Below are 11,026 nucleotides of genomic sequence, written 5' to 3' on the forward strand. Positions count from 1 at the left end.
AGTGGGATGAATCTATTTATATCAATACGAAGCCTAAAACAACCTTGAGTTTGTGATTATCAAATGGAATGTTATTGTCATAAAAAATTAACGCTAGAAATAATAATATCACTAATAGAAATAGAGAAGTAAAGGAGAGAAAGTAGCTATCATCCAAAGACTAAGGGTTCCATCTTTCATAAAATCATAAATGTAAGCACTAGGAATAATAATACATCAGTCAAAACTGGCTTTAGTACAGTGCCTTGTTTTGCACTTTATAACCATGTGAACATTTTAGAAAATTATAAAACAAAATTAAATTTTAAAAAATACAGTGGTTAAAAATTAAAAACAGAAAATGGACACAAATGGTAACTTCTTGGTGACAAAGCCACACAGTGAAACAATTTTGAGTGACCATAAAATCCGTCATTTGTACATCTTTAGTGAAATAAGTTTTGTGGAAAAAGAGAATTTCAGAAAAAAATTAGACATTCTTTAGTAATTATATTACGAGTGGTGATGTTGGTAGATGATGGTAACATGGAGGGAAGCAAATGAGTGATTCTGTAAATAATTTTGGGTTTTTTTATGTTAATGTTTTACATATGCAACAAATAAAATTACATTTAAAAGGGTAGGGAAAGATTTTAAACTGGTTTTTAAAAAAGACCTTAACTGCCGAAGGGCCAGATAATTTCACAGATGAATTCTATCAAAATACGAATCAACAGTAATTCCAAAGCTATTGAAGCTGCTCCAGAGCACAGAGAAGAGGGAAATTTTCTAAATTCTTTTCACAGAGCATAATTCTAACAGCTGACAAAGTGAATACACTTCAAAAAAATTAGAGAGCACATTCAATTGTGTATAATAAATCAAATTATCATTCGTTATGGTGAAAGCATTCAATAAAATTCTGTATGTATTTAATGGGAAGGGAGGATAGATGGGAAATTCCTTAATGTTAGAATAAGAATAGATATATCATGATGATTCATTTATATAGGGATATATATTTCTGTGTAGTCCTCTTCCATATAAAAAGGAAGTCCCCAGTGATGTCAAATGGAGCCTCTTCCTAAGACTCAGTCAATCAGAATACTGCACACCCCTGTACAAGGTGAAAAGAAGGCACCAGAGTGAGACCCAACCCTTGACTCTTGCTGGAGCTGATGAGAGTTGTTCCTCCTCTGAGACGCTGTTCACAGATTGCCCTGCAGAGATAGACCCAGCCCTGAAGGGTCTATCTCTCAACCAGAGCTGCGGAAACACCCTACTTCAGGGAATCCCATCCAACACAGGTGTCAACCTATCCAGGTCTAAGTCCAGTTCTAACAGGGACAGAGAGGAATCGAGCCAGATCTAGCACTTATAGAACATACGAGACATTTCTGTCACAGGAACAAAAAGATGAGAAACCCAATTTTTTACAAAGAGGACAAAGTCTATTAGTAGTTCACAGAACACCTCTCCAGAGTGGTGCTCCTCCTCTCTGTCAGAGAAACACAAATTACAACAAAACCAGACACTATTGGACATGGCGCAGATTGTCAGTAATCAGGAACTTACAGAAGGCTGAGATATGGTGAGGAGCATCATCACGTCTGGTGGGATGATAAGCGTTCACCGGCGCACAGCCCTTGAAGGGCGACCTAGCAGAACTCCTGGAAGCTGAGCGCACACATGCCCCAGGACACCACCTCCAGGCCTGATTGCAAGTACTTCCCAGAAGCACCACCTCACAAGTTCCAAGGAAGATATAAGCTAGTGAGTTGGGCAGAAGGTTGCTTCTGTGACCACGAGGCTAAACAGTGGTGTCCATCCAAACGTTAACCGTTAGTGAAATACAACACTACCCAGTGGTTAGGAGTTAACTGGCTCTTTGGTTAGCCATGTGGATAGATCTCAAAAATACAATTCCAAGAAGTAAGGAACCAAATGGGATTTAAAGTATCATACCATCTAAGTAAGTTTTTCAAAACACATGCCACTACCTTTGAGGCATGCACATATATATTAATAAAAGGACTGAAGGTCAGTTGAAAATGTGTGTGTTACAGACATGAGAAGAGTAAGAAATGAGACTGGGCATCCTAAATGAAGGGGGAAATAAAATTTCAAATTTTAAATAGCCAAATATGGATGAATGATGAGTCATAAATTGAGGAATGTAGCAACTCAATTCTAGTCGGATGAGATCAAAAATAATTTTCAGATTATTTACATCACAATTAGTTCAGTTTCAATAAACATAAAATAAATATGTGAGTCATGATTTGGAATTGCAAAAGCAAGCAAAACGAGAAATACCTGAAAATATTCCTCTAAAAGCGAAGGGGTCAACAAAAAGATGGCATGTGAGTTTAGGGAAGCGTTCTCAGGTTCCTGAAAATCGCTAATAGGATCATAAAACATGAGTAAAAGTTGAAAATAATGTATGGAGAATCAGTTTTAGAAAGAGAGTGCAAAATTTCATAGGAACAATGTTTCAACTAAGTAAAATTAAAAGATAAAAATGGATCAAAAAAAAATTTAAAATTTGTGGACTTTATGGATGCCATATGAAATCATGAATGAAATCATTTTAGTGACAATTTTTTTAAAACATTGTAAAACAAATGTTAAATAAAATATTTCAGAGTTGGTCTCTGTAGCAACCCTCTCTAGATTCTGGTGTGTTTGCCCATCTGATTAGCTTGTAATTATAGCAAAATACACATAACCTGAAGTTGACCATCTTAGCCATCTTGAGAGGTATCTTTCAGTGATAGTCACGTTAATCTGCAACCATCACCACCTCCAGAACTCTGCACCTTGAAGATTGAACTCATAAGCACTAACTCCCACCCCCCCTGCCCCAATCCCTAGAAGCGGCCTTTCCACTTCCTATCCCAGTGAATTTGGATACTCTGCAGGCCTCAAGTAACCAGGGGAATCACTTGGTGTTGGTCTTCGTATGATTGCCTTATCTCACTTCGAATCATGTCCTTCCTTTTTAGAGCTGAATACTACTTCTTTTATGTATGTACCACATTTCGTTTATCCACTCATCTGTCAATGAACACTTGGGTCTTGAGTCACTTCCACCTTTTGCCTCTGGTGAATAATACAGCTATGAATGTGGGTGTGCCTGTCTAATTTTAAATGGTAGTTTTGGGCTTTGATCGTATGTCCCAAACCAATTTTCTCAAGGAACTGAAGACTCAGATGCTGGAAAAAACACACAGGAGCTGTGATTAATTATGTCACAAAGGTTCCAGCTGTTAAATCCAAGAGACACACATGTGGTTGTCGCCATATGTCTGTATATTTTAAATATCATATAATCAAGCAATTTTTTAAAAGTTCAAGGCGATAGAATGTCCAACAGGAAGCCTAGGCAGTCTGAAAACATTCCTCATCCCTTCTCTAGCAGGATAGGGCTCTCCACGAGACCTCAGGTGTGCCGCCCCCACCTGTCACCTGTTCACTGTTTTTTGCCTGGGATCCATCTTGCTTCTGACTGCTCAAATAGTCAAGCTATTGCTGCAGCGGCCATCAGGAGGGCACCTCTCTGAGGATGGCAGGACTGATTGACACTGTCTACAGGGGAACTCTGGGCACCAGAAGGCAACAGAAGCAACAGTGACAGCTGTGGCCACCCAGAACACAGGCCAAGGCCCTTCCCTGGAAGCAGTTTCCCCAGGCCTGGAAGCACCGTGGTTTCTACCACCCCAACCTAATGCAAGACCCCTAGGCATAGGTTCTTGGCCCAAAGTACTTGGCTTCTTGATGGTTTCTCTTACCCAGAAAGAGTCACCACCAGCATCCCCAATAGAAGGGTTGTGCAGGGGAGGGGCTTTAGCACTTTGCTAGAACGAAGAATGGTTTTCCAGCAGTGCTGGAAGCCCCAAGGCTGGAGCCCGAGGTGAGTTCAGGAGCCTCTGAGAAATTCCTTTCTCGCCGCCACACCTCTGCACAGAGACCCCTGCTAACACATCTGGACTCCATCTCATCCTCCTGGTCCCTCTGAGTCTTTCATTGCAAAACCAGTGTCACTATTGCCCCTTATTCTCATCTTCATCCTTACCAGCCAAAAATGTCACTATTCGTCACAGACAAAGCCCACAGAGCCCACTCTTCTGGAAAGATAAGGAGCTATGGCAGCATCTTTCCCTCTGGAATGGTCTGTGATAAAGTTGAGAAGAGGAGAAAGATTGGGAGAGAGAGAAAAGAGGAAGAAAGGAGGGAGGGAGCCAAACTAGGTTCCTAATCTTGAGGGCTTTAAGATCCAATGTCAGTGCAGAATCGAAGGGTTTTGAGTGGTAGAGATTAACATGGAAGTGGGGAGCAGGGTATATCTAGAGCCCAAGTGATTACCACCACAGGCTCACGTCAGACTGCCTGGGTTTGAAGCCCTACTGTGCAACTTTATAGCTGTTTGATCTTGGGCAAGGCATTTAATTTCCTCAGGCCTCTGTTTATTCATCAGTAAAATGAATATAATAATAACAATAATGATAATACTTTATAGGATTGCTATAATTCTTGAGTGAGTCAGTATATACAAGGAGACTTGGTGTAAGGTAAACTTTATACTAGCATTAGCATTATTTTAATTACAAAAAGAATAATGCTTATAAAAGAAGTTTTGGACATGTTCTCTTGGTGCTAAATCTAAATCTCCTAAAATAAGTACCTGGATATCAAGTCCCTGGAGAAAAAGATATAAATTAAGAAGAGCAGTAAATGATTCCTTCCTAAGGAACCTTTCCTCTTCTGTTACTTGGTTTTTATTACGGAGCTGTGAAGTGCTTTATACCCTCCTAGTTTCCACACAGCTTCAGATATAGAAGCTGGAAGTAAGGATTTGAGAACTAATCTCGTGAAAGTTCTTGCCTCAGAGTTTTAGTTTTTTTCCCTGAAGTTCAAGATTGTAGTCACCAGCCTAACATATCTGACGTTTTGGATCATCTGATCTGGCAATTCTTCCTTCAGGAAACAAAATAGCCCTTTTTTTTTTTTTTCCTAATAATAATGTTAAAGCTTTCAATAATTGTTTACTTTTTATATCACTGCTAAAAAATCAGATAAGTCTATTCTTTGATATTTTAACTGTCAAAAATGGAATGACCCAATGTCTCCCTCTTACTCATTCTATGCTTGGTAAGAAATTTCCTGTTTCCTGTTCAATACCATAAAACACGGCTGTAAATTATGAGTCCTATAAGGGAAATTTTACAAGTGATGAAGAATTCTGAATCTTAGCTGGTGATGGTTACATGACTATAACATTTGTCAAAGCATATGAAATCACACATTTAAAAATGGTTAATCTTATTGTACATAAATGATCCCATAACAAAGATGATTTTAAAAACACTCTTGGAAAAAAATTCTTAAAATATGGGCATTTGATTGAATATAAATTATAACTCAATGAAATTAATATACAAATATAAAATCATGCACCCCCAAAAGTGTGGATTCTGAAGTCTAGTGCATTAAGGGCAGGGAAAGTAAAAGGTAAAGTTAAGAGGGCAGAGAATAGAAAAAATATTACTATGCCCAGGCCAGGCCCCTGAGAGGCAACCTACACACCAGTGTCAGCCAGCAACATATGAGAAAAATTAAGCACAGCTTGATGAAGGACCCACGACATAAATACTATATGATCTCTCTCTCTTGTTACCTGATAAATCTCAGGCACTTATAATTTCCTCAACATATAAAAAGTTTGTATTACTTTCAGGCATCAGATGACATCATTTCTACGAAAGGCATGTTTCATGTGGGTACAGAGTGTTGGTTCCTCATGAGTTTTGCAAAGTGGTGGCTGAGCGTCACAATACATCTCTCTTGACGAAAGAACCACCATGTTGAATTCTTGGTTTCCCTGCTCAAGACAAGGAAGGAAGCTGCTAATGGAATTCTAGTGATTTACCACAAGATTTTGAAAGATTTCTTTGTATATAAGTTTTAGAACAAGGTTCAGTTTAATAACTTAAGGACTTGGCTATTTTCCCTAAAACTATCAAATTAGAGGAGACTGCATAGGGCTGTCTAGGTGAATCTTGACCCCCAAGAGGGCCAGACAGACAGGTGGACCATGAACTCCATTTTCTCTACATGTCTGGCCTCACTCAAGGTTTGCTATTCCATTGTTTGACCCTTTATGGAAAAATAAAGTCCTTGAGTTCTCAACATAAAAGTTTGCAAATTCTTATACAGAAATGAAACAGGAAAACAAAGGAAAGAGGATCATGTACATTTTGATCAGGACTTACAGAATGACCTTTCCTTGGTTCATAATGGTTCTCTGAAAATGGATGAACCCAATTCAAAAGGAATTAAATAGTACCAAATTGAATTGAGAGTGCTTATTTTAATGGGAATAGAACATTATAAATATATGACACCTTCTTCTCATTGACCTTTATGTCTTTCAATGTAATAAAATTCATGGGATGCATTCTGATTGGAAGTCTAAGGGCGGCTCAGTGATACCTGGTTTGATGTAGTTCTTTCAGACTTGCCCTTGACCTAGCTGACATAGGGCCACAGCTTCTAGAACAAGAGCAAATCTACAGAAAGCATCCAGGATGGTTAACAGCCATTGTGGCTTGAAGTTCCACTGAAGGCATACTCTGAGAAATTTTCTGATGAATGTAACGTATAGATGGCCTTCTTTATCTCCTGACAAGCTTCTACTGCAAACTACCAAGTGTCGGGGAAAATCTTTGCTGTGGTATAGTCCCGGGAGAAATCTGGCCTCTTGCTCCAACCAGTTGTTTAAACACAGCCCCTAATTTCTCAAGCAGCACTCTTCAATATGGCAGCCAGTAGCACAGATGGCTACTGGGCACTGGAAATGTGGCTAATGAAGATTGAAATGTTCTACAAATACACTGAATTTGGATGACTTAGTAGGAACAAAACATATAAACCATCTCATATTGATTATATGTTGAAATGATTCTATTTCAGGTACAGTGGTTTAAATAAAACATTATTAAAATTAATTTCACCTTTCATCTGTTTCTTCTTTGAATTTTTTAAAGTAATATTAGAAATTTTAAATTACATATATGCCTTTCATTTTATTTATGCTGGACAACCCTACCTTAAGGGGCAGGCTGTTGGCCATGTCTCTGTCACTATGGCCAAGTCTTAGTCCATTTCCCAGATCTATGCCGTGTCCCACTTCAGAGCCTCTGCTCTCTGGCTTGGAAGGATATATCTGTGGGATGATATTGATTGTTCTTCTTCAGGAATCTGGTTTGGAATTGCCATCTCCTTTCCACCCATCCACATCCTTCTGGGTCACAGCTCAGGGACCTCCAGATTCTTCTTCAGCTTGCTTTCTTCTTTCTCCCACCATGCTCCTTGGCTGGGACAGCCAACCCAGCAAACCTCTGCTGAGTCCAAACTCTAACACCATTTTCTTTCAAAGAATAGACTCTACTGAACTAATAAATACCTGAAAATAAAGAGGTATCCTGCTTCTGTCATATATTTTTCCTTTAATTAAATATATTGTTAAATTTTCCTCTCCACAAAGAATATGTGATCTTTCTACAACTACCCTCCCAACAAACCCATTTTTTTCTGGGGACAAAATTCAAATTCTGTCCATTACTAGCTAGGTCCTTCATGCTCTCGTGGCGTCTTTCCTCTCTAATCTCAGTTGAGGCTACTTTTCTCCAACCAATCTCCTGGCTTCCCCCTGTTTCAAATGCAACCACTAAACCAAGCAATCAAAAGGTGTTTTTGCTTCCCTGGAAAACTCACTTTCCCCAATAAAAGGCCATCCATTCATCCACTTCTCCTTCCCACTTGCTTATATTACCTGCATATACATACAGCTAGTAGAGCCAAAGAATTTAGCATTTTTCCACAATAAAATAAAAAAGCAAATGAAAACATCATTATCATAGGTGTTACAAATATTTGATGAGTGAGATTCGTGGCTGGAGTTTTCATTTTAAAATGTACATCTCACACAAAACGTAATCCACCAGAAACCACAGAGGAAAGGCATTCTGAATTTGGAAGTTCTGTATGTAAACAAAGGAAGGAACAATACAGAGGCAGAGAGAGAGGAGGGGGGGAGAGAAAAGGGGAGACGAGGAGAGGACAGGACAGGAGGGGACAGGAGAGGCATACCATGGTATGGGTGTGTTCTAAGAACTGACTGGCTTTGGGAATAGTCCCAAAGCACCTTGTTTGTCTGTGTATTTACTTGGTAAAAGAGTTTTGTCATCCTGTATGACTTGTTTATTTCATTATTTTTATTTGCTAAAGAATTTGTGTCATATCTAAAAGCATCTTACTTATTTTCTATTCGGTTGATTACTGCATATCAGATTGTCCCAGTCCTTTGAAGAAGGATATTTTCTCACACATCTCTCTTCTATTTCCCCAGCTGGAATGTAAGCTTCCACAGAGGCATGTCTGAAGAGGCACCTGCAAGAGTATATCAGAACAGTTCATTCTGTTCCCACTGATAGGGCGTAGGAACTGGGAGGAAAAGGGGGGCTGTCATTTTAACAGATGATATGATCATGTGCATAGAAAACCCAAAGAAATTGGCAGGAGAACTTAACAAATTTGCTGGATTCAAAAATCATTTGCAAACATCAATTAATTCTATATTCCTGCAGTTCATAATTTAGAAATGATGTTTTCTAAGATATCACTAAAACGGTATTTGAAATAAGTCATATAAGTCATATGGCTTGTGATAACATAAGACGGAATCTTGTGAATTACTGAGGTTTTCCATAAATTAGGTAAATTCAAAGTCCTATGACAAGAAAATGTTAATGAACTTTATCCTGAAGTTTCACAGGAGATACTAACTCCCATTTACTGAGGTACACATTGTAGTTTTATTTGCCTTTCTGATGATTCTAACCATGGACAGATTTACATTAAGAAAGAAGGCTATGGAGCTACTATTGGGGTAATGATATTGACTTTAAAATCTCTTAGTGTTAAATAACTTTGCAGATGTGTGGGTCTTCTCTCGCTTGCTGAAATATTACTACATTAAGGAAATAGTTGATCATTGTATCACCCCAAAACAGGGAACTACAGTGTTCTATAGTATGTGATCAGTACGTATTTGGTTCATACTCCAGTTATCAAGTACTCTGTTTAGTTGAAAGTGACAACATTGTCACACATTTTATTATATTAGTGATAAACTTTTTTTTAATAAAAACTATGCATTTTATTTAAAAAAAAAAAAAGAAGGCTACAGATAAAAGAACCAACTATGACTAGTACATGCAATTCTACCTTTTAGAGGAGAAAAATCATGCTGTGAAAATTCCTTGTGGAATGTAATTCATGAAAAACAACTAAGTTAAAGGCAAAGAAGTGAGGCAAATAAGATTTACAATAATGTTATTACTTTCATGAAAACATATTTTAAATTATAAATACTATATAATTTGATAATCGAAGAGGACCTAAGTTTATTTTAACAACACATTTTGTTAGCCCTGGTATCATTAGCTATTGAATCGAGGGAATAGTATTCCTTAAAACACTAATAAAATTGAACATACTGTGAAAAATTCTAGAATACTGTTAAGTGTGCTTCCAATTGTGCAAAATGCAGTTCACAGTTATGTCATGATAAATGCCTGTGCAAGCCTGCCTTGGAGGAAGGAAGCCGATCCCTGATTGTGCCAGAACCACATTTGCATTCTTAAGGGGAAAGATGTTGCAGGGTTCCATTCTCTTACAATTGGATTATGTAACATTTTTTCCATGAAATTACCTTTGTGGGGGTCTTTGAGATTCCCGTGTACATCCACAAATGAAATACTTTGGTGTGCTCCTTGATTTCTCTCCAAAAAGATGTGACACTGTATACCTCTGTGTGTGTGTGTGTGTGTGTGTGTGTGTATGTGTGTATATGTGTGTGTATGTGTGTGTGTGTGTGTATATGCGTGCGTGTGTATATGTGTGTGTATATGTGTGTATGTGTAATGTGTGTGTATATGTGTGTGTATATGTGTGTGTGTGTATGTGTGTGTATATATGCGTGCATGTGTATATGTGTGTGTATGTGTATGTGTGTAATGTGTGTGTATATGTGTGTGTATGTGTGTGTGTGTGTGTGGTGTATATGTGTGTGTATGTGTATGTGTGTGTGTGTGTGTGGTGTGTGTGTGTGTGTGTGTGTGTAGAAAGCATCGATTTTGGATATACCCATGGGACCCTGTTGCCATCTGTCCTGTAGGTGCTACATTCAAACTCCAGCTTTGCTCCTCAGCAGCCATATGGTCTTGTTCAAGCTAATTAACCCCTTTGAGCCTCGCTTCTGCATCTAAAAGAGGAGTCAGGATAGTATTTCCCTCATAGGGCTGTTATAAGATTAGAGTGAAACAAGGTCTGGACAAGGCTGGCCTATAACAGGGGCACGATAAATATTTGCTGTGACTTCCACACTGAGGGATGTTTGCACGCCCTGAGGCACAGGTTGAGTTGTCTAAGATGTCAGGCAATTCTGCCACAGCGCCTTGGGGAGAGCTAGATGGCTGCCTGCTTTCTCCCTCCAGAAAGATGGGGCCGCTGAGGCCCTGGCCACTGAGAGGGGCAGTCTGGCTACGCGCTTTCTCCTGACTCCACGACTTTTTTCCCTGGAGAAAGGATTGCAGGATCGCTCATTGCCTTTCTCTCTGCATCCTCTTGTCCTCCTAAACAATGGCCAGGCCAGAGACATGAGGCTTCTTTGTCGTTCCCTCCTCCAAGTAGGAGAGAACTAAACCAAAGAGCATCACCCCCTGCTTCCCAGGCATTCGGCCAATCATGGGAGACTTCTTGACGTGACACTGGGAAGTAGACATTTTAGCAGGGTGAAAACAAGGGCTGCAGCTCATTTCTTAACGCCTCCTCCCCTCTCCTGATTCCTCAGCCCTTCACAGTGAGAGCACTGGACTTCCCACAGTCCCACGTGCCAGTCAAGAGGAAATCTCAGTTCATTAAACATGTCGTGCTGGCTTTCCCTAAAAACTCAGATGTCAGTTCTGCAGGTGTGAACACACAC

The sequence above is a fragment of the Sciurus carolinensis genome, chromosome 3 (assembly GCF_902686445.1).
Source record: "Sciurus carolinensis chromosome 3, mSciCar1.2, whole genome shotgun sequence".
Taxonomy (NCBI): domain Eukaryota; kingdom Metazoa; phylum Chordata; class Mammalia; order Rodentia; family Sciuridae; genus Sciurus; species Sciurus carolinensis.